Raw genomic sequence first — 23,341 nt, 5'->3', positions numbered from 1 at the left:
TCCCAAAGAATAATAAAGTCCCAAAAGAAGTGTGTGTCATGTGTGCTATATCTTGAAATGTGTTTCCAAGAACAACTGAGATTTTGTTTGTACATGTATCTTGATCATTTTTAAAGTTACTGTAATCTTTAATTCAAGAAAAATCATTGCCTTGAACATTTTTAAAAGTCAAAACTTAAGACACCATTAATAAAGTTTCAAATTTAGACAGTAAAATGTACATGAAAGTATAAAGAACACAAACTATTTCAAATATCAGTATATACTAGAGAATTTTCTGTTTCACTTGCTCTTTTTTTCATTTAACTTTACAGACAAAAGACTCTGGTTGAACTTCATAATATAAAAACTGTTAAGTGAAAATTGTCCAGTAAAAGGAAAGCCCTACATCTAAAAAAGACACTATGAACAACCCTTAAAAGTTTTTAATCTGCCAGGAAATCCACTTCAGTATCTGAAGTTTCCCTCTGTCTCCTCCTCTAATTAAGTTTGTTTTTTGGTTATGCACCAGCATTCAAGATAATAAAAGTTTCTTTTTCTGTGTAAAAAAGAAAGAAAGAAAGAAAGAAAACTAATGCCAAGCCTGTCATACTCTGGCAATAATTAATACTGATCTATAGGCATGTCAACTAATTAAAAAGGTACTGTCCGTTTCATTTATATGTATTTGCTATAAAAGTTTTACTTTTAATGAAGACTCATTCCAGATGACTTTTAACCTTATGGATTTAGGGTTTCAGGAAAAAAATTCAAGTATATACATGTATACATATAGTTCAATACAGCTTGTGATATAGTACCTTGAGAGGTAAAAGGGAAATAGACATTTAGACAAACAAGGACATCATTGTTCACATTACCAAGGAAAGCTTCATGGAAGTATAGTTCAGTTTTTCAATGCAATTCAGTTAATATCTAGGCATGTATCATTTAGCACATAACAGTAAGTATCAAGGCACCATTGCTTAGTGCTATGTAAGATTTCAAAAGAAACAAAACAAGGTCTCTATCTTCTCAGCATGTATAATTTGGTTAACGAGGATAAGAATAGTAAAGATTTCATTAGTCAGAGGTGAAAGATGAGTAGTTCACAGATGGATAGAATAGTATGGACCTGGGGGGAGGGGAAGAGGCAGAAAAAGGCAAGAACATAACAAATGAAGAACAAGTCATCCAAAAGCAGGATACGTGACATTTAACCATTTAGAAGTGTTATAAAACTGAAAGGCTTCAAACTGAAACACCTAATCTGTTAGATCTCTAAAGTACAATGGATATAGTGCTGAAAAACACTAAGTTAAAGCTACAGAAAAAAAAAAGCTACAGAATTCTGTTAGATAGCAAATTTGTATTGAATAAACTAAAATTAGATAAGGATTAAAATTAGTTTTAAAAGGCATTTTTACACAAATAAAAAATGGACCAATTATAACCAGATTTTTACTGGTTAAGATAATTTACAAAGGGACAGGTAGGTTATGGTACCATAGGTAAGCAGATTATGGAAGACTCCATACCCAAGGAAGTCATAAGCTTCAGGCCATAAATGTGTGTGCATACTTGGGGGAGGCAGGTAAGACAATGAAGGGTGGAAAAAACATTGGGAGGGCTAGGTTACAGCACTGGCAAATGGTCTGATGTGCTAGAAAATAACCACTTCAAATTAATATTTGGGGAGTGGAATATTCAAGAAGATAACTGAGGGCCAAAGGAATGAAAGTAGAAAGATCTGTCTCATAGACTTTACCATCAAGACAGATTTTTGTTTTAGGAAAGTTATCAGACATTCATAACACTAATTGATTTTCACAAAGAAGTGCATAGATGAGGTCTCTTTGGGAAATGTCTGCTACATTTTGGCTTGGAAAGAAAAGATCTTTGCTAGTGCACCTGGGGTCCTTTATACAAAATTTAATTAACATCTCTTAGAAGGAAAGCTCACTGTGGTCCCCAGCTATTTTGTGAAGCTCCTCACTCAGGTATGCTGTGACAAATTAAACCTGAGCAAATGGTATCTGTCATGTGTTTAGTACCAAAGGGATAGCAGTCAGAAGAGGAAGGAGATAAGTTTGAGATATTAAACTAAAAGAGAGAAACAGGAGAATGCCATTGACTAGGAAGATTCTCCGAATATACCTGAATCCTGAGGGCTACATATCTCTCTTTTTGCTAACTTGATGACTTTTTTGGATCTGGGGTGGGAGGTTTCAGAATGAAGAAATAGAGAGTTTTCTAGGCTACCATTTAAGTCGATCTTTTGAAATATTATTCCTAGAAAAATTACTATGGTCTTCTTTCTTATGAATTTGCAAGCAAATAGGGGGATCCATTTAAGAGACAAAAGAGATATCACAGCTGAATGTAGTACATGAACCTAGAATGGATCCTGAATTAGAAAAAAAAAGTAATGAATATTATTGGGTCAATTGACAAAATAGAAATACAGAAGATAAAATATTATCTCAATGTTAAGTTTACTGAACTGTGATTATTTAAGAGAATTTTTTATTCTTTGGAAACATACACTAAAGTAGCTAGGTTAAGGAGACATGATGTATGCAAATTATTCTAAAATGGAAAAAGATTATGCACATACATGAGAAAAAGTGATAAATAAAGTGAGGCAAAATATTAACAATAAGCGAATCTGGATAAAGGATATACAGGTATTCTTTGTATTATTTTTTGCAAAATTTCTATAAACTTGAAATTATTTAAAAGGACTATTCACTTCTCCATCAACAACAGAAAAGTCATATATTGAGGAATTCAAAGTGATATCAGCAGGAATGATAAAGATCTCAGAAAAATCCCTTCCTTCATCCAACCAATGAGATCACTGGCAAACACTGTTATTAATTAAGATTTTTGGAACTTGGAAAATTAACCAAAGGCTTGCAGCAATCCAGGAAGTGTTATTTAAAAAACTAAAAATAGAGTTACCATGCGATCCTTAAATCTCACTCCTGGGTATATATCCAGAGAAAACTATAATTTGAAAAGAAACATGCAGCCCAATGTTCACTGCAGCACTGTTTACAATAGCCAAGACATGGACGCAAACTAAACATTCATCAATAGATGAACAGGCAAAAATGTGGTGTGTATATATATATATACACACACACACACATACATATACATACACACACAAATATATATAATGGAATATTACTCAGCCATAAAAAAGAATGAAATAAGATCATCTGCAGTAACATGATGATCTAGAGATTATCATACTAAGTGAAGTAAGCCACACATAGAAAAACAATATCTTTTTTAAATTACATTTTTCATTTTGTGTTGGATTATAACTGATTAACAGTGCTGTGATAGTTTCAGGTGGACAGCAAAGGGAGACAACTATGATATTGCTTATATGTGGAACCTAAGAAAAAGATACAAATGAACTTATTTACAAAACAGAAATAGACACACAGGCATAGAAAATAATCTTCTGGCTACCAAAGGGGAAAGGGGGAAGGGATAAATTAAGAGGTTGGGATTAACATATACATAGTACTATATATAAAATAGATAAGCAACAAGGACAGGGAACCAGACTTAATATTTTGTAATAACCTATAAGGGAAAAGAATCTGAAAAATAATTATATATGTATACATCACTGTGCTGTATACCTGAAACTAACATAACATTGTAAATCAACTATACTTCAATTTTTTAAAAAAAGAGGTAGAAATGAAAATCCAGCAAACATTTATTCAAGAAAAATGGTTGTATCTTAGTAAGATTGAGATTTGGTAGTTTTTAAATTTTCCCTATTCCCATCCCCATCCCCAACTCCAAACTAGTCTTAAAAACTAGGAGCCCACAATTACAGTGAAAACCAGCAGTCACAGGAGAGTGTAGAATGGGATTGGAGCTTTTTCAAAGCTCCATTTTCAGATAATTACCATTATTTGACTTATTGGTTCCCTGTAATATCCCACTCACAAGCCTTGTTTTTATTTAAGCTGACTGAGATCTCCCCCAGTACAAATGTCCTTTTCCCCAGGGGCATTTGTTGAAAACAATCTGTGGCAGTTGTTTAACATCATAGTTCTCTAAGGCAATGGGTAACACATGGGGCAAACAATAGGCTAATGAAAAAGCTTAAAAGGAAAATCTGGGGAAATATCTATGGGCGTTTGAACAACTCTGACATATTCCTGGGAATCTCAATGGCCATGTTCATGTATAGAGCTGTGATCGTGCCCAGGGCTATGTGCATGCTCAGGAAATACCTGAGAAGGGTCTCAGCTCTCACATCTGGCTGACCTTGAGCCTCTATACAAGCAGGGAGTGAAAGCTAAAGTAAAGATGTCAACTACCTGCTTAAGTGTTGAAGACATGCCCCCAACACACACAAAGAGCCCCTTAGCAAAGACTTGGAGATTTACTGGTTCCAAGTAGCAACCTAGACATCCATCAACAGATGAATGGATAAAGAAGTGGTGGTACATATATACAATGGAATATTACCCAGTCATAAAAAAGGGATGAAATTGAGTCAGTTATAGTGATGTGGATGAACCTACAGCCTGTCATACAGAGTGAAGTATGTCAGAAAGAGAAAAACAAATGTCATATATTAATGCATATATATGGAATCTAGAAAAATGGTACTGATGAACCTATTTGCAGGGGAATAATAGAGACACAGACATAGAGAATGAACTTGTGGACACATTGGGGTAAAAAGAGGGTGGGACAAACTGAAAAAGCAGCATTGACATATGTATACTACAATGTGTAAAGTAGATAGCTAGTGGGAAGCTGCTAGAAAGCATAGGGAGCTCAGCTCAGGGCTCTGTGATGACCTAGAGGTGTGGAATGGCAGGGATGGGAAGGAGACTCAAGATAGAGAGGATGTGTGTATACATATGGCTGGTTCACACTGTTGTACAGCAGAAATTAACACAACATTGTAAAGCAATTTTATTCCAATAAAAAAAATTTTTTTAAGGAAATCTCAGTCTAATCATTAGCTCAGCATTAAGCTAGCCAATCAGAGACTTAAGTGCCCAAGTACAAAAAAGAATACAGACTCTACAGATTAATTCAGAAAATAAACAACTACAACAAACCCTGAGAAGGTAGTAGAGGATATGATTTCCAGATATGCCACTGTTACTTAAAACATCCAGTTTCAACAACAACAAAAAAATCATTACCAAAAGCCAAGAAAGTATGACCCATACACAGGATAAAAAGTAAAGCAATCAATAGAAACTGTTCCTGAGGCAGCTCAAATGTTGAATTTACTAGACTTTAAATTGGTTACTAAAAGTATTTTTCATGAACTAAAGTAAATAATATCTAAACAACTAAAGGAAAGTATGAGAACAATATCTCACCAAATAGAGAATGTCAATATAGACATAAAAATTATGAAATGAACCAAACAGAAATTCTGAAACTGAAAACTAAAAATGAAATGTAAAGTTCACTAGAAGAGCAAGATTGCACATTTGAGCAAGCAGAAGAAAGAATCAATGAACTTACCGCTGCTGCTAAGTTGCTTCAGTCGTGTCCAACTCTGTGTGACCCCATAGATGGCAGCACACCAGGCTCCCTCATCCCTGGGATTCTCCAGGCAAAAACACTGGAGTGGGTTGCCATTTCCTTCTCCAAAGCATGAAAGTGAAAAGTGAAAGTGAAGTTGCTCAGTCATGTCCAACTCTTAGCGATCCCATGGACCACAGCCTACAGGCTTCTCTGTCCATGGGATTTTCCAGGCAAGAGTACTAGAGTGGGGTGCAATTGCCTACTCTGCAATGAACTTGAAAATAGGTTAATTTTTGATTAACATGTCTAAGGAAAAGAAAGATCAAAAAATGAAGAAAAATGAACAGAGCCTTACAGACCTGAGAGACACCAATATACACATGATGGGAGCCCCAGAAGAAAAGACAGTACAAAGGGGGCAGAGAGAATATTTGAAGAAATATTGGCCAAAATCTTTCCAAATTTGATGAGAAACGTTAATCAACACATCCAAAAAGCTCACAAATTCCAAGTAGGATAGACCCAAAGACCTCTGCAGCTAGACATATTATATACCTATGATAAATTCATCAGGATTATTTTATTTAAATGCTGGCATAGAAATGGGAGGGAAAAGGCTAGTGAGAAAAAAGGGAAGAGAAAATCCAGGGGAAAAAAGTTAGAATTTTATATGATTGTTTATCACTCAAAGATCAGGGCTGTAGTATTTAGTATGTGAAAAAATCAGGGAAGTAAATTTCAGGAAAGCCATATAAAGAATATACAGTAAAGAACACTCCCATTTCAAGAATGTAGTGGTGTTTAGAATAGTGGTCTGATATTGAGCCATTGCTGAACATTGGTCATAATATCTATAGACTACATAATTGAACTAGTGGTCATCCATAGTTGTTCCCCTTGCACAATTATTGGATATTTCATCTTCTTTTTAATCCCACTCTGACTTCCCATAATCTAATGACATGTAGGTGAAGCTCATTTTTTTTTTAAAAAACTACAATAATATATTATAAAACTCAACAGAAAAAACATGTAAATCATATGATAATTGGGATTACTTGTTCCATCACTTTTCTCCTTTGTCATAGATAATAGAGAAACAACCATATATTGATATTCAAATGGATTCTCTTTTATCAAACCAAGAAAATATCTTCAACATTATGCATCACCGTTGAACTGTATCATATATGTTAATGGCTGAAGGCTCAACTACAACTCCTGACCTTCAGGAACTTAAGTGCCCTCCCAATGCAGAAACCCCACACAAACTCAGAGGGGCAGCAAAGGAGGAAGAACAGAAATCAAACATAACTTCCCAAGGAAGTCCACAGACTAAACTCCCACTTCCATCAGCAGAACTCAGAATTCAGCATTGTGCCATCTGTGAATCTCATCTGACATAATGAAGATGGCCTAAGAGAAGAGAAAAAGAGGGAAACTGAAAAGGGCCAGGTTTCCAGGACTTGCCAACACTTGCTCTTGGTACAACATTTGGTCATTCCCAGAGCCCCATCCCTGTGTTACAAATCTTAGCCTTTTGCACACTGTAGGTAGAGGTTTTACAAGAATTTGCAATCCCTTCAGGGCTACACTAAAGGAATTCTTACTCCAGTCTTTGTTTCTACTCAAACATCAGCACTGTGGTAAAGCCTAAAAGAATGAGCTTCATTCCTTACCTATAATGTCAAAATTGAAAAGGTTAATCACCATTAGTCAATGGAAATAAGGAGCAGATAGGAACTTATCTATCACACAAATGAAAGGGTTCTGAATTGAAGCCCACATACAAAATGACAAACACATACCCAGATGCTCTGGCATCCCTTCTGTACACCAAATGGCTGCACTCCTTCCTCCAATGTGCACTGCTCTCTCCTTGGATCCTGCGTGTGCACAACTGCAGTGCCTGGGTTCATCACAGTATCTTTTTATGTGTAAGACTGTTGGGGGAAAGCCTAGGCAATCATCACAAGTGCCACCCCCCACTTTTCCTCTCAGCTCAATCTAAGAGAAAGAATCCAATCTTTCCTAAAATCCCAGGAGCACCTCTTAAGACAGCTTCTAGGCACTTCCAGCCAGATTTGTATCCTAAAACTGACAGCAGCCCCTGATGCCTGCTCTACAAGTAGGAATTGAGGCATATGAAGTCTGGGAATCACTAGTCAGAAGTGAGACAGAGACAAAGAGACATATCCAGGCAAGCATTGGCAGGTAATTCTGGTCCTCAGCTGTGCACTGTATCTACAAACCCAGAGGAACCCAGTACCTCAAGTGAATGTCCCTTTAAGTTCAACATGATGCACACTCATTTCTTCACAGTATAGTGATACTATTCAGGTGCTCTGAGAGTCTTTCCTATATTTACTTCCATGGATAATTGCCAACATACACACATGTATAGTACATGTGTGTCTGCATGCACATACACAAAGAGAAAGACAAACAGCAAGTACCAGGGGAAAAAGCAGAGACCAAATCAAAACAACTTCTGTCAGACCCAGGCTCTTCACCTAGATTAGAGTTTCTCAAGATGGCCACTGCTAATATGAGCCAGATAATCTTTTGTCATGGGAAGGGGGAGTGGGTGGCAATGGCAAGGCTCTCTCATCAATTGTATAAGGTTTAGAAGCATCCCTGCCCTGTTCCCATTAGATGCCAGTAGCAACCCCTCCACCAAGTTATGACCAGAAATGTCTTGAGACATTGCTAAATGTCTGAAATGGCAAATTTTTCCTCTTGAAGATCACCAACTTAGACCAAAAGGGTTTGCCCAGCATGGCTCCAACCAGTGCACAAATTGCCACATTACAAAAATATATGCAGGATTAACTAGTCAATACTTTTAGCAGAGTCGGGGAGGTTAGAGATTTTCATAACCAGAAGTCCCTTTCAACAAAAAGAAAGTATCCCTGCCACCTAGTAATGAGCATCCTCTATGACAGCCTATTCTAAGATTGTCTTGGCTTTCTTCTGACAACTTCCCACATAGTGTTCAAGCACCAAGTGACCCAGTGGGCCTCTCCACATGTGGTTTCCTGCCAAATAATTTTCCACAATTGCTCTGTCATCAAATTTTCATATTTGTCAAGCAAATTCATATAGATGTGAATATATATATATATATATATATATTTCCATTTCCAAAAATAACAGGAAAGGAATTAGACTAGAGAACTGATGGGCTTCTGGTTCAACATGGTGGAGAAGAAAGACGTGGTCCTCCTGTGAGAACAACAAAAATCACAACTAGCTGTTGAATAACATAAACAGGAGGACACTGGAACCCACCAAAAAAATATATCCCATGTCCAAAGACAAAGAAGCTGCAATGAGATGGTATGAGGGGTGCAATCATAATAAATAATATCCCATACACACCAGGTGGGTGATGCACAAGCTAGAGAACAATAATATCAAGAAAGTTCTCTCACTATTGTGAAGGTTCTGAGCCCCACGTCAGGCTTCCCAGCCTGGGGAACCAGCAAAGGGCCTGAGAACTCTCCAGGGAATCTGACTTTTCAGGCCAGTGGGATTTGATTTCAGGACTTCTACAGGACTGGGGGACACAGAAACTCCACTCTAGGAGGGCACAAACAAAATCATGAGTGGACAAAGACCAGGAGAAAGGAGCAGTGACCCACAGGACACTGAACCAGACCTACCTACAAGTTTTGAAGGGTCTCTTGTGGAGGCATGGGTCAGCAGTGGCTCCCCATGGGATGGAGGAACTGGCATCAGCAGTTCTGGAAGGGGCCCCTTGGTGTAAGTCCTCTTGCAGGTCACCATTAACCTTTCTATAGATCTGGCAGACTCCAGGGTTGGGTTACCTCAGGCCAAACAACTAACATGGAGGGAGCACAACCCCATCCATCAGCAGATAACTGGATTAGAGCTTTACTGAGCCCTGCCCAGTTTTTCCCACCATCAGTCCCTCCCATCAGAAAGCTTACAGAAGGCTCTTAGCTTCATCCACCAGAAGGCAGACAGAAGCAAGAAGAAACACAATCCAACAGCAGCTAGAATGAAAACTACATCACAGAAAGTTAATTAGAATGAAAAAGCAGAGAGTTATATCCACATGAAAGGACAAGATAAAACCCCAGAAAAACACCAAGTGAAGTGAAGATAGGCAACCTTCCAGAAAAAGAATTCGTAATAATGATAATGAAGATGATCCAGGGTCTCAGAAAAAGAATGGAGGCAAACATTGAGAAGATGCAAGAAATATTGCCAAAGACCTACAGGAACTAAAGAACAAACAAACAGAGATGAACAATACACAGGAAGGAATCAATAGCAGAATAATTGAGGCAGAAGAATCGACAAGTACCTGGGAGGAGAGAATGGTGGAAATCACTGCTGCAAAACAGATTATAGACAAAAGAATGAAAAAAAAATGAAGACAGTCTAAGAGACCTCTGGGACAACATTAAACGCACCAACATTTGCATTATAGGGGTCCCAGAAGGAGAAAAGAGAGAAAAAGGATTCGAGAAAATGTTTGAAAAGATAATAGCTGAAAACTTACCTAACATGGGAAAAGAAATAGTCTACCAGGTCCAGGAAGCACAGAGAGTCCCAAGCAGGATAAACCCAAGGAGAAACACACCAAGACACATAATAATCCAACTGACAAAAATTAAAGACAGAGATAAAATACTAAAAGCAACACAGGAAAAATGACAAATAACATACAAGGGAACTCCCATAATGTTATCAGCTGATAATCATTCTGATTTTTCAACAGAAACTCTACAAGCCAGAGGGAATGAATGGCAGGATATATTTAAAGTGATGAAAGGGAAGAACCTACAACCAAGAATACTCTACCCAGCAAAACTCTTGTTCAGATTTGACAGAGAATTCAAAAGCTTTCCAGACAAGCAAAAGTTAAGAGAATTCAGCACCACTAAACCAGCTTTACAACAAATGGTAAAAGAACTTCTCTAGGCAGGAATCAAGACAAGGAAATGATCTTACCCAAAATAAACCCGAAACAATTAAGAAGAAAAAAAATTTTTTTAATTCATAAAAAAAGAAGATGGTAATAGGATCATATTATGGATAATTACCTTAACTATAAATGCATTAAATGCACCAACCAAAAGACATAAATTGGCTGGGTGTGGAGAAAAGGGAACCCTCTTACACTGTTGGTGGGAATGCAAACTAGTACAGCCACTATGGAGAAGAGTGTGGAGATTCCTTAAAAAACTGGAAATAGAACTGCCTTATGATCCAGCAATCCCACTGCTGGGCATACACACTGAGGAAACCAGAATTGAAAGAGACACGTGTACCTCAGTGTTCATCACAGCACTGTTTATAATAGCCAGGACATGGAAGCAACCTAGATGTCCATCAGCAGATGAATGGATAAGAAAGCTGTGGTACATATACACAATGGAGTATTACTCAGCCATTAAAAAGAATACATTTGAATCAGTTCTAATGAGGTGGATGAAACTGGAGCCTATTATACAGAGTGAAGCAAGCCAGAAAGAAAAACACCAATACAGTATACTACCACATATATATGGAATTTAGAAAGATGGTAACGACAACCCTGTATGCGAGACAGCAAAAGAGACACAGATGTATAGAACAGTCTTTTGGACTCTGGGGTGGGGGGGGATGATTTGGGAGAATGACATTAAAACATGTATAATATCATATAAGAAACGAATCGCCAGTCCAGGTTCGATGCAGGATACAGGAAGCTTGGAGCTGGTGCACTGGGATGACCCAGAGGGATGGGATGGGGAGGGAGGTGGGAGGGGGGTTCAGGATGGGGAACACGTGTACACCCGTGGTGGATGCATGTTGATGTATGGCAAAACCAATACAATATTGTAAAGTAAAAAAAATAAATAAATAAAAAATAAAATAAAATCACAGGGGGGAAAAAAAACTAAATTAGGATCCTGAGAGAATCTGAAAAAAAAATTCATAAAAAAAAGAAGATGGTAATAGGATCATATATATGGATAATTACCTTAACTGTAAATGCATTAAATGCACCAACCAAAAGACATAAATTGGCTGGGTGGATGAGAATGGTTGTATGTATGCACTTCCACTTACCACATCACTCTACTTAACCCCCCAAATTGTATGTAATTATTTTATACCATTAGGTTAAATATGTTTCCATTATGGCTTGCAGTTATAATTATCTATTTTTTTTTTTTGGTCTAGCTATTGATTGTGAAAATGATAAACATCTCTTACTATTGTGATTATGTAACTCTTATTCACTTAATACCATTGTATCAGGATTGGTCAACAGAAGATAATAGAATTCTATATCACTAAAAAATAATTATTTAATAGAAAAACTTGTAATCACTTTTTAAAATCCAGATGCATAAGAGAATTATCTTGGAATTGTTTGAATAATGCAAATAAATACCCAAGTATTGCTTTTTTTCTCCAAGGCTCCAGATATATTTCTAATGAGCAATCATGTTTAAAAACAACTGGACTATATGATGATGTTTTACTTTCATCTAGCTTGTTTCACTTTTTCTATTTCATATTCAGTGCTCCCATTTCATCTAGTTTATGTTTTCCAATTTCTCTATCTCTTTTTTGTTGTTTTTGTTCTTTCTCAAGCCTTTATCAAGCATAATAGAAAAGCTTTTGCATACACATATGTATTATACATAATATGCGTATTTTAGAAAGCTATGAGTTTTTACCTAGCAATAAAATTCATAACATTTTTATTCCACTTGTTTGACTTAGCATGAACAGAATGCTAGATTTCTAATTTATATTCACTCAAGACTTTGACATAGTTCTATGTATTCTGGCACTTAGTATTACTGCTAAAAGTCTAGAAAATTCATCTTAGTGATTTAAAAAAAATTGAATGAGGCTTGAAACTTCTAATTCTGAGAATATAAAGAAATACTATGCTGTAAAAACTAGAAAATGAACACGTGATACAGTATTATTAACTAAAGTACAGGTTTTGTTCAAATTTCATGAAAAAAGATTCTTTAAAAGAAATTTCTAGCTATTAAAATGGACTGAGCTGATAGTTGCACTTCTCTGTAAATATACTAACAGCCACTGTATACTTTAAATGACTGACTGGTATGGTATGTGTTTTATATCTAAATGAAGCTTTTTAGAAAAAAGAACTGATGATGAGTTAAGTGTAGTGGAGCTTATTTATCTAAAAAACATTACTGGCTCTATCTTCAGCTAGCTGTTCGGTCATGAACTAGAATGGGCTAATAATCCACGCTCTGCTTATCTACTGAGGTGTAGAGAGGATCAAATGAGATAATGAGTGTGAAAGTACCTTGAAAATACAAAGCCCCATACAATTATGTTTATTATTTCCACTAATTTCCAGGTTTGCAAAACTGAGAGGAAGAAATAAGCTCTCATGAGGTAGGATTGGATATTCTAATTCCCAGGGCCATAGTGGAAAGGTAGAAAAGAATGGGATGGGAAAACAACTTATTGGGCTTTGAAAATGAAATCCACAGTGAGATGGATGTATGCCAAGTACTAACATCAGATGGTAAAAGATTTCCTGTAGTTAGGGCACAGAAATTTTAAATATCAAATGGGCATGGGAAGCAAAATTATAAAGGAAACATCATTTTACTTAAAACTTTAAGTCCTCTAAATTTCAAAAATCATTCTCTCTCAAACTGTGTGCCTCGAAACACAAGTATTTCTCAAAATATGAATACTAATAGATGTTTTCAGCAAATGAGTTTAGGAGAAGTTTCAACTATAGAGTCACAGTATACATAAACAGAAAGACTGGAAAGATATGTAGTAAAGAGATTGTTCTATTTTGTTTAACCCATTATATCCTTTAACATATCTGACCTGAGAACCCTATCTCTAAATCTATCTTTCTTTCTTTCTGTCTCTTTGTCAAGATCAGACTGAGAAATGTAACACTCAAAGGATTTCAGAATCAAAATGGACTAGAAAGAAAGTGAGTCAGTAAAGTGATTGCTGAGCATACATGTGAAAGCATGTATAAAAATACAAGCCAGAATGATGAATCCATCTTCCCAGAGCACTGATCAAATTTTTCCTAAGGTAGCACATCTAGTTCTGGGCTCCCAAAGGCCATGAAAAAGACAGAGCTAAAAAAGACGACGAATGTGATGAAATTCATTAAAAGAATGAGTTGAAAGATCTAAGTTATGTACAAATCAGAGACAGCAGAAGGATAACAATAAGAACTGAGGGAGCAACAAGGAGTGTTCAATGTACAGCTATAACCAAAGACACACTGCTCTTGAGTCTGCTTTAGTTTCCTTCTCACTGTCTGCCTGCTGCAGGTCCTTTCTGACTCAATTTTTCTCTTCTTCTACCAAAGGTGGACTCAGTTTCCTCCTCTGTTCCTCAGCTCACTATACTACACATTCAAGTTCTTGTCCCATAGCTTCCTGCCCCCATCTAAGTGCATGCCAGATGACTTGATCCAATCCTAGGTCTTAGATCCTAGACCTACATGTCTCTCCTGTACTTCACAGGAGAGGTATATGTTGCATGTGAGGAAGATATTCCTAACAGAGTAGGTATAGGATATAGGGTTTCATGAACAGTATTAAAACTGAATACCCATCTACCTTTTTAATTAGGTGCAATTTTATTTTGAGGAAAGAACACAAACTATAGAAGAATAGAAGCCAAGCGAGACCAAGAAAATCCAGAATCTACATTTTACAGCAGTTGGAAATTGGCAACTAGCCTGAAAAAAACATGAGTGGAGTCAAATGCAGGAACTCTAAAGAGTCCCAGACAAACATTAAAAAGGGAAACCCCAATATTAAATAATGTGGCTGTTCCTGAAAATGCATCAGTTGAATTATGTACATGTTCACAAACTTATTCTTGATTACTAGGTTAGAAAGACATTTTATTCCTTTTCCAAAAATTCTCAACAGAACCTCCAGCCACAAGGACAAACTCATCTTCCATTGCAACATTTGAGGATTTCCAAATTTGGAAACTAAATGTTCAACTCTTTCAGGCCATATGGCAGAGGGACAGTGACTGAATACTCAGTGGCTAACTGTGAAGCCACAAGAGATGGTGAGAAATGTGGCCATAGCCAGCTTTTTAAGCTTTGACCCTGCTTGCCAGACCAAAGAGCAGCACAAGGTAGGGGAACAAGCCAAACAGTGGCAAATCTACACACCGAAACTGAATCTTGCAGTATCCTTTCTGCCAGAGCCACAAAGTAAATAAGGAGAGAGGAAAAAAAAAAAATCCCTTTCTCAAAACAGACCTAGAGTGGGTGTGTGGCTTCAATCCGACAGTCTCATTTTACTTCAGTGCTTTTGGGCAGAGTGGGGAGGAAGAAAGGAGAGAGAGGAGGAGGTGAGAGAAAAAACACAGCCATTTTTGTAAATTAAATTTCAGAATCTTTTCATTATGCAGCTTCAACTCATTGAGTTTTTTTCCCTTCCAGCCCCCTCTTCCTCCTTCCTTAAAACTCTTGCTCCATTCACTACCCACTCCTTCATGAACACACACACACACGTACACGCACACATAGTGTTGCCCTTGATATGAATCAAAGCAGACAGAGCAGCTCTGCCTCAGTACTTACCTCTGTAACCAGGGATGTAAACAATATTCAGGAGGTTTTTTGGCCTTTAGAAGGGTTTTAACAATAATGGTGCATTTCCACTTTTACTTAGAAAAAGCTGAAAGGAAACTAAAAGGTTTAATAGGTACAAATATTGTACTTCTACTACATCAGTAAATAATGCCAACATGGAAGAATGGCAGTGTGTGGCAACATACTGAATGATGCTGTTTCTGGTAATCCTCCAGCAAAAGCCTTTGTGAAGTTTTACGCTGTTAATCACATTAAATTGACTTCTGAGGGCCAGGACATAATGTTCTATTATTGTTGTGTGTTTGTTTGTTTTTACTATTTAATAGCTCTCATTTTAAAGCTTAAGCTTAACTTAAATAGGGGATGATGCAGGAAAAAAACAAGCAATTCAAAGTTTGACTTGATGAATCTGTCCAGGAAACAGTATGACATTTGGACACAGATGCTTAGGTCTCTGGCCAAAGAGAAATTATTGATGTGACGCATAAGACTGGGGAGTCTAGGGAGTCTAGGGCTTCCATTTTGAATTAATCAAGCTGTGTTCTTTAGACATTTGATTAATTTATTCTAATTCTCAAAAATGGCTGCTGTTCCCCTCACCTTCCAAAGCCCAACCTGGAGTGACATGGTGAAGAATAGCACAGAAACCTGCATGTTCACAAGCTGGGCTAGTACAAAACATTTCCCCAGGGTCAGCAACACTTGCATGTACAAGGAGCTATTTTGAGGGAAGTTTTACTAAGTCCTAAATGTGTATTTTTTTTTCTCAGAAATTCTATGAAGCAAAATTAGTTGACTGGGCCATAGGCCATAAAACCTAATTAGTTCTGTAAGGTTGTTTAATGTTTAAGCCTAACCATCAGTAGACAGCCATACCAAAGAGGTTTTCAGATTTCAAAGCCTCAATGCAGAGGGACAAAAGCTAAACATAAGATAGAAAGGAATCAATTTTTCTTTTAACTTGGGCACCAGGGGAAAACAAAATCCTGAGGAGGGAAAAGAGAAATTGGTTACAAGGCTTTCAGGATTCCACAGGGCTCTGCGGAATTAACCGAAGATCTTACACAGGACTAACAAAACATCTACATTTTTCTTTCTGGGCACTCAGGTTACTGTGCACATAGTATATTCTTCATCCTCTTCATAGCCTATTAAAATAGGAGAAGTAGGTATTCTCCACCACCCTAATATACCTTAGAGGGTTTGTCCTCCTGTCAGAGTCTCCAGAGTTTTACTACTGAGTGATACAGATGCATACTGCATAAGCAGAATTGAAGTGCTGCCTCTAATTCAGCTTCATCAAAGCTTAAATCCACAGAACAATGATCAACTTTGCATTTATTTTCCAACATCAGCCACCTCATTTGAATGACACTACTTTAATGACAATAAATGTTGCATGGGCACCATGAAGTGAGAAATATCACCCTGAATTAATACCCCATCTGCCTGCCATCTCACTAAGATCCTGAGGCATGTTTCAAAGCAAGCATAGGAGAATTTATACCTAATCAAAATCATAGGGGAAATGGAATGTCAGAGACAGAATTTAGTTTCTTTTTTAGAATTAGAGTATTTGTGAGGTGTCAGACTACTCTGTCCACCAGATTTGCTGAGGAGGGAGGGTAGAAGAGGAGAGGGAAAAGGAGAGAATATACATATAGTTTTTATTTTATTATAAAATAATTTTTTATATATGGTGATTTAGGTGTCAAGGAAGTATTAGAAAGTGGACTGATTTTTGCCCCTACATTTTTCTGTTTTTCCCCTACATGTCTAAGCATTGCACTGCTCTTCTGTTGGAATCAGAAATATATATATATATATATAGAGAGAGAGAGCTTCCCTGGTGGCTCAGCCGGTAAAGAATCTGCCTGCAATGCAGGTGACCCAGGTTCAATCCCTGGGTTGGGAAGATCTTCTGGAGAAGGGAATGTCAACCCATTCCAGTATTCTTGCCTGGAAAATTACATGGACAGAGGAGCCTGGCAGGCTATAGTTCATGGGGTCGCAGAGTCGGATATGACTGAGTGACTAACAACAACATTAATACACATGTATGTGTGGATGTGAGAGTTGGACTGTGAAGAAGGCTGAGTGCCAAAGAATTGATGCTTTTGAACTGTGGTGTTGGAGAAGACTCTTGAGAGTCCCTTGGACTGCAAGGAGATCCAACCAGTACATTCTGAAGGAGATCAGCCCTGGGATTTCCTTGGAAGGAATGACGCTAAAGCTGAAACTCCAGTACTTTGGCCACCTCATGCGAAGAGCTGACTTATTGGAAAAGACTCTGATGCTGGGAGGGATTGGGGGCAGGAGGAGAAGGGGACGACAGAGGATGAGATGGCTGGATGGCATCACTGACTCGATGGACGTGAGTCTCAGTGAACTCCGGGTGTTGGTGATGGACAGGGAGGCCTGGCGTGCTGTGATTCATGGGGTCGCAAAGAGTCGGACACGACTGAGCGACTGATCTGATCTGATGTGTATTTTGGGAGAAGTGACAGTGAACAGTGGAAGGATGAAGAAACAAGAGTCCAAATAAAAGGGCTTGGCTTTTTAAAAAGTTTAGTATCTATCTTTACCATTGAGTTCTAAATCCTCAGGCTGCAAAACAAACGGAAGAATAACCATCTAAAAGTTTTCTTGTTTCTCACCCTCACATTTTTTTTAAAAGACTTAAAGCACTCATCTAATGAGGGAGCTAAGACTTATACAGACTATCTTATGTGTGGCCTTAAAGTCACAGCTAAGCAAGCCATTTTGTTCTATGTAGCAACATTATTACACTTAATCTTGTGCATTCAACAAACACAGAGAGAGAGAAGAGATGAGAGAATGAGGAGATATGGCACCCAAGATGGAAGTGGGAATACTGGGTTCAGATAAGTTGGAAGATTTTAAATTTATCCAGCACCCATGTACACATAATCAGATAACATCTATGGATGGTGTGGAAGCTTTTCCTCGAAGTCTTAACTTAGGCTCATCAGACCCTTTGCAAATATTCATATCTCCTACATTTATTCAAAGTTGCCCAGCCACCAGGGTCAGTCAGGGCCATGTGGACCTGGAGTCATTACCTGGCTCTGTCATTAACTTAGATACCCTTATCTAGGGAAGGAGCATATTGATTGCATTTACATTGACTAATACTTTGGGTGGAAAAGGAGAATTTTAAAAGTCCAAGTTTCCAAAAGACTTAGCTTTTCTTTAAGTAAAAAGAATCAGCAGAATTCATAATCCTCACTCAATTCACCTCAGAACCTCTTGCAGATAGCAAAGAAGTAAAGTTCATAGGTTCAAATAATTAAAAGCCAGTCCCAGCTCCCCTTTTACTATAGCTGATTCAACTACTCAGTCATGCTTCCAGGTTTCTCCATCATCCCTCCATCTCAGAGATCCATAAAATATTAAAGCTAAGAGAACTTTCTCACCAACCTCTCTACACTTGAGTAGGTATTTGTGTCTAAGCCCACTTACTCCCTGCCCCATCCTTTATCACCAGAGTTGAAAAGTCTAGTTCTCAGTCCCTTTGCTATCCTCCTCCTTCTCTGGGTACTCACCCTCCCTCAGTCCTGAAACTCAGCCTTTCCCATTTGCCAGCCAAACCTAAAACCACTTCCTTTCAAATACTCCTTACTGCAAAATTCAGGCTTAAATTAAGAAAGTAGGGGAAACCACTAGAGCATTCGGGTATGTTTAGATGCTAAGTCGTGTCCAACTCTTTGCGACTCCATAGACTTTAGCCTGCCAGGCCCCTCTGTCCATGGGATTTCCCAGGCAAGAATACTGGAGCAGGTTGCCATTTCCTTCTGCAGGGGATCTTCCTGACCCAAGGATCAAAACCACGTCTCCTACGTCTCCTGCATGGCAGGCAGGTTCTTTACAACTAGCACCACCTGGGAAGCCCAAATCAAATTTTTTTTATGATTATACAGTGGAGGTGATGAATAGATTCAATGGATTAGATCTGGTAGACAGAGTGCCTGAAGAACTATGGATAGAGGTTCATAACATTGTACAGGAGGCAGTGACCAAAACTATCTCAAAGAAAAAGAAAAGCAAGAAGGCAAACGGGTTGTCTGAGGAGGCTTTACAAATAGTTGAGGAAAGAAGAGAAGCAAAAAGCAAGGGAGAAAGGGAAAGATACACCCAACTGACTGCAGAGTTCCAGAGAATAGCAGGAAGAGAAAAGAAGACCTTCTTAAATGAACAATGCAAACAAGTAGAGGAAAACAATAGAAGAAAAAGACTAGAGATCTCTTCAATAAAATTGGAGATACCAAGGGAATATTTCATGCAAGGATGGTCATGATAAGGGACAGAAACAGTAAGGACCTAACAGAAACAGAAAAGATTAAGAAGAGGTGGCAAGAATATGCAAAACTATACAAGAAAGGTCTTAATGACCTGGATAACCATGATGTCACCTATGGCCAAACATCTTAGAGTGTGAAGTCAAGTGGGCCTTGAAAGTGAAAGTGAAAGTCACTCAGTCATGTCTGACTCTTTGCGACACCATGAACTATACAGTCCATGGAATTCTCCAGGCCAGAATACTAGAGTGGGTAGCCTTTCCCTTTTCTAGGGGATCTTCCCAACCCAGGGATCTAACCCAGATCTCCTGCATTGTAGGTGGATTCTTTACCAGCTGAGCCACAAGGTAAGCCCAAGATTACTGGAGTGGGTAGCCTATTCCTTCTCTAGCAGATCTTCCCAAACCAGAAATCAAATTGGATTCTCCGGCATTGCAGGCAGATTCTTTACCAACTGAGCTATCAGGGAAGCCCTTAGGAAGCATTACTATGAAAAAAGTGAGTGGAGGTGATAGAATCCCAGACGAGCTATTTGAAATCCTAAAAGATGATGCTGTTAAAGGGTTTCACTCAATATGCCAGCCAATTTGGAAAACTCAGCAGTGGCCACAGGACTGGAAAGATCAGTTTTAATTCCAATCCCAAAGAAGGACAGTGCCAAAGAATGTTCAAACTATCGCACAACTGTGCTCATTTCACATGCTAGCAAGGTTATGCTTGAAATCCTTCAAGCTAGGCTTCAGCAGTACGTGAACCAAGAACCAGATGTACAAGCTAGGTTTAGAAAAGGCACAGGAACCAGAGATCAAATTGCCAACATTTGAGAAAGCAAGGGAGTTCTAGAAAATCATCTACTTCTGCTTCACTGACTACACTAAAGCCTTGGACTGTGTGGATCACAACAAACTGTGGAAAATTCTTAAAGAGATGGGAAAACCAGACCACCTTACCTGTCTCCTGAAAAAAGCCTATGTGCAGGTCAAAAAGCAACAGATAGAACTGGACATGGAACAACTGACTGGTTCAAAATTGAGAAGGGAGAACATCAAGGCTGTATATTGTCACCCTGTTTATTTAACTTCTACACAGTATACATCATGTGAAATGCTGGGCTGGATCAATCACAAGCTGGAAACAATATTGCCAGGATAAATATCAACAACCTCAGATATTAGATACCACTTTAATGGCAGAAAGTGAAGAGAAACTGAAAAGTCTCTTGAAGGTGAAAGAGAGTGAAAGAGGAGGCTTGAAATTCAACATTCAAAAACCTAGGATGATGGCATCCGATCCCATCATTTCATGGCAAATAGAAGGGGAAAAAGTGGAAGCAGTGACAGATTTTCTTTCCTTAGGCTCCAAAGTAACTGAGGATGGTGACTGCAGCCATGAAATTAAAAGACACTTTCTCCTTGGAAGGAAAGCTATGACAAAGCTGCTGCTACTGCTGCTAAGTCACTCCAGTCGTGTCCGACTCTGTGCGACCCCATAGACGGCAGCACACCAGGCTCCCCCGTCCCTGGGATTCTCCAGGCAAGAACATTGGAGTGGGTTGCCATTTCCTTCTCCAATGCAGGAAAGTGAAAAGTGAAAGTGAAGTCGCTCAGTCGTGTCCGACTCTAGCGACCCCCTGGACTGCAGCCTACCAGGCTCCTCCGTCCATGGGATTTTCTAGGCAAAAGTACTGGAGTGGGGTGCCATTGCCTTCTCCGATGACAAAGCTAAATAGTGTCTTAAGAAGCCAAGACATCACTATGCTGACAAATGTCCATATAGTCAAAGCTATGGTTTTTCCAGTATTCATGTACGGATGTGAGAGTTGGGCCATGAAGAAATGATGCTTTCAAATTGTGGTGCTGGAGAACTCTTGAGAATCTCCTGGATTGTAAGGAGATCAAACCAGTCAATCCTAACCCTGAATTTATTTCAGCATGAGAAGGACTGATGCTGAAGCTGAAGCTCCAATACCACCTGATGTGAAGAACTGACTCATTGGGAAAGACCCTGATGCTGGGAAAGACTGAAGGCAAAAGAAGGGGTGGCAGAGGATAAAATGGTTAGATAGCATCACTGACTCAGTGGACATGAATTTGAGCAAACTGTGGGAGATAGTGGAGGACACAGGAGCCTGGTGTGCTACAGTTCACAGGATAGCAAACAGTCTGACAACTTAGTGACTGAACAACTTTCTTCAGCCCATCATGGCCATTAGGTGGCGCTGCAGACAGTTAGCTCACTCTTCAACTCCTTGGCAGCAGGCTCTTTGGGTATGGCAAGTTGATTCTGGAGAGTTATGATCTGAAATACTTTGTGAAAAGCACAATTTCTGGTTTGTACAAACGATTTTAAGATTAAGGGAGTGATCAAGTAGAAACATGGAAAGTGTTCTTGCTTTCTTTTTTTTCTCCACATCAGTTCTAGCCTGCATGACAAGACTTACTATTAATATCTTCTTGCCTTGTTCATGAATGAACAGAAATATCCTAGGAATAAAAGTTGGTGCCTTTTGTCAAGTCTCCCAGTACAATCTCTGAAACCTTCAAAATAGAAGAACAGGAACTGGGCACTGGAGTGTGTATGTGTGACAAAATATTGCTGTATAAATTATTTGGGGGTTATATACTATTTGGGATTAGCTGCACCTCAGCACCTTTCCATTAGAATTTGATAGTTGGTGAAAAAGAGACAAAGCTAGCTGCCTAATATCTGTGGCAAGCAAGGACAATTAGAAAACATTCATTTTTGTCCTGTTCATACTTCTATTCCCAAACTAACCATATGCTTTCTAGGTTTTGGCTTGACCACCTAATTGACATGTACTAGCAGACACAAATGATTTTTTTTAAAAGTATTTAATAAACGTTTACCTTTCAGACTTAGTTTTCATATTTCATTTTATATCAAGGAGCTAAGTTCAGCCCATATGAAAATGTACAGACAATTCTGATTAAGGATGAAGGTCTGACAAACAATTGTTAGCCTACACAGTCAAAATTTAAACAAAAGGTTACTGGAGTAAGAGTCAAGAGAACTGGGTCTAACTCATATGGCAACTTTGGATAAGGCTCCCTCTCTTTGAGACTTTCTTTTCTGGGTATACCACTACATGCCCTACCTGCTTCACAAAGGGATTAGAAGGATCAAAGAAACTACTTTCTAAATGATTTTGAAAAATATTAAGCGGTGCTCAAAGCAGAAGCATTATATTTCCCATAAGCGTCTTCATTCTTATACAGGGTCATTTTTTCATTCAGTGATAAACTCTGTGTACTATGTAGTATCACAAATAGATTCCAGAAGTGGAACTACTTTCAATTTCTCTAAAAGTTTTTTTTTTCTTATACAAATATATATATATATATATATATATATATTTTTTTTTTTTTTTGCCAAGCTGAAATCTCAGTTTCCTGACAAGGGATTGAACCTGTGGCCATGGAAGTGAAAGCATCGAGTCCTAACCACTGGACCTCCAGGGAACTCCCTCTCTCAAATTTTATAATGCAAAGTTTTGAAGGGTAAGAAGAGTGAGAGGAGGCAGTTCAAGTAACTGACAAAATGGAATGTTTCCAAAAGAAAGCAACTAGGAGAGAAAGGAGTCAATAAATCTGCCACATGAAGAATGTCTGAAGGAATGCGTGGGAAATGTTTAGTCTGGAGCAGACTACAGGAACTAATGATGACTGTTTAAAAAAATCTAAAGGCCTATCACACACAAGAGAGATTAAGTTTTTTCATAGTGGAAGGCAGACCAAAAATCAACCAGGCTCAAAATGAAAAAAATTAACCCACATGATGGAAATATGTCAAAGGGGCACAGGAGTCAACTGAAAAAGCTCCCAATGGCCAAAGTTGGAACAATTTGAGAAACAAATAAAGTAGTATTGGAATATAACCCAAA

The 23,341-nt window shown here is 38.2% G+C and overlaps 1 protein-coding gene across 1 annotated transcript in view; it reads right to left on the bottom strand.

Moving 5' to 3' along the window:
• The window catches only part of NEXMIF (neurite extension and migration factor), a 215,800-nt gene that overhangs the window by 167,829 nt on the left and 24,630 nt on the right, over positions 1 to 23,341 (bottom strand). The gene's annotated exons all lie outside the window — the stretch shown is intronic.

The sequence above is a fragment of the Bos taurus genome, chromosome X, assembly GCF_002263795.3.
Source record: "Bos taurus isolate L1 Dominette 01449 registration number 42190680 breed Hereford chromosome X, ARS-UCD2.0, whole genome shotgun sequence".
Classification (NCBI taxonomy): Eukaryota; Metazoa; Chordata; class Mammalia; order Artiodactyla; family Bovidae; genus Bos; species Bos taurus.
The sequence above is the reverse complement of the archived record's forward strand: the minus strand, read 5'-3'. Positions and strand labels throughout refer to the sequence as shown.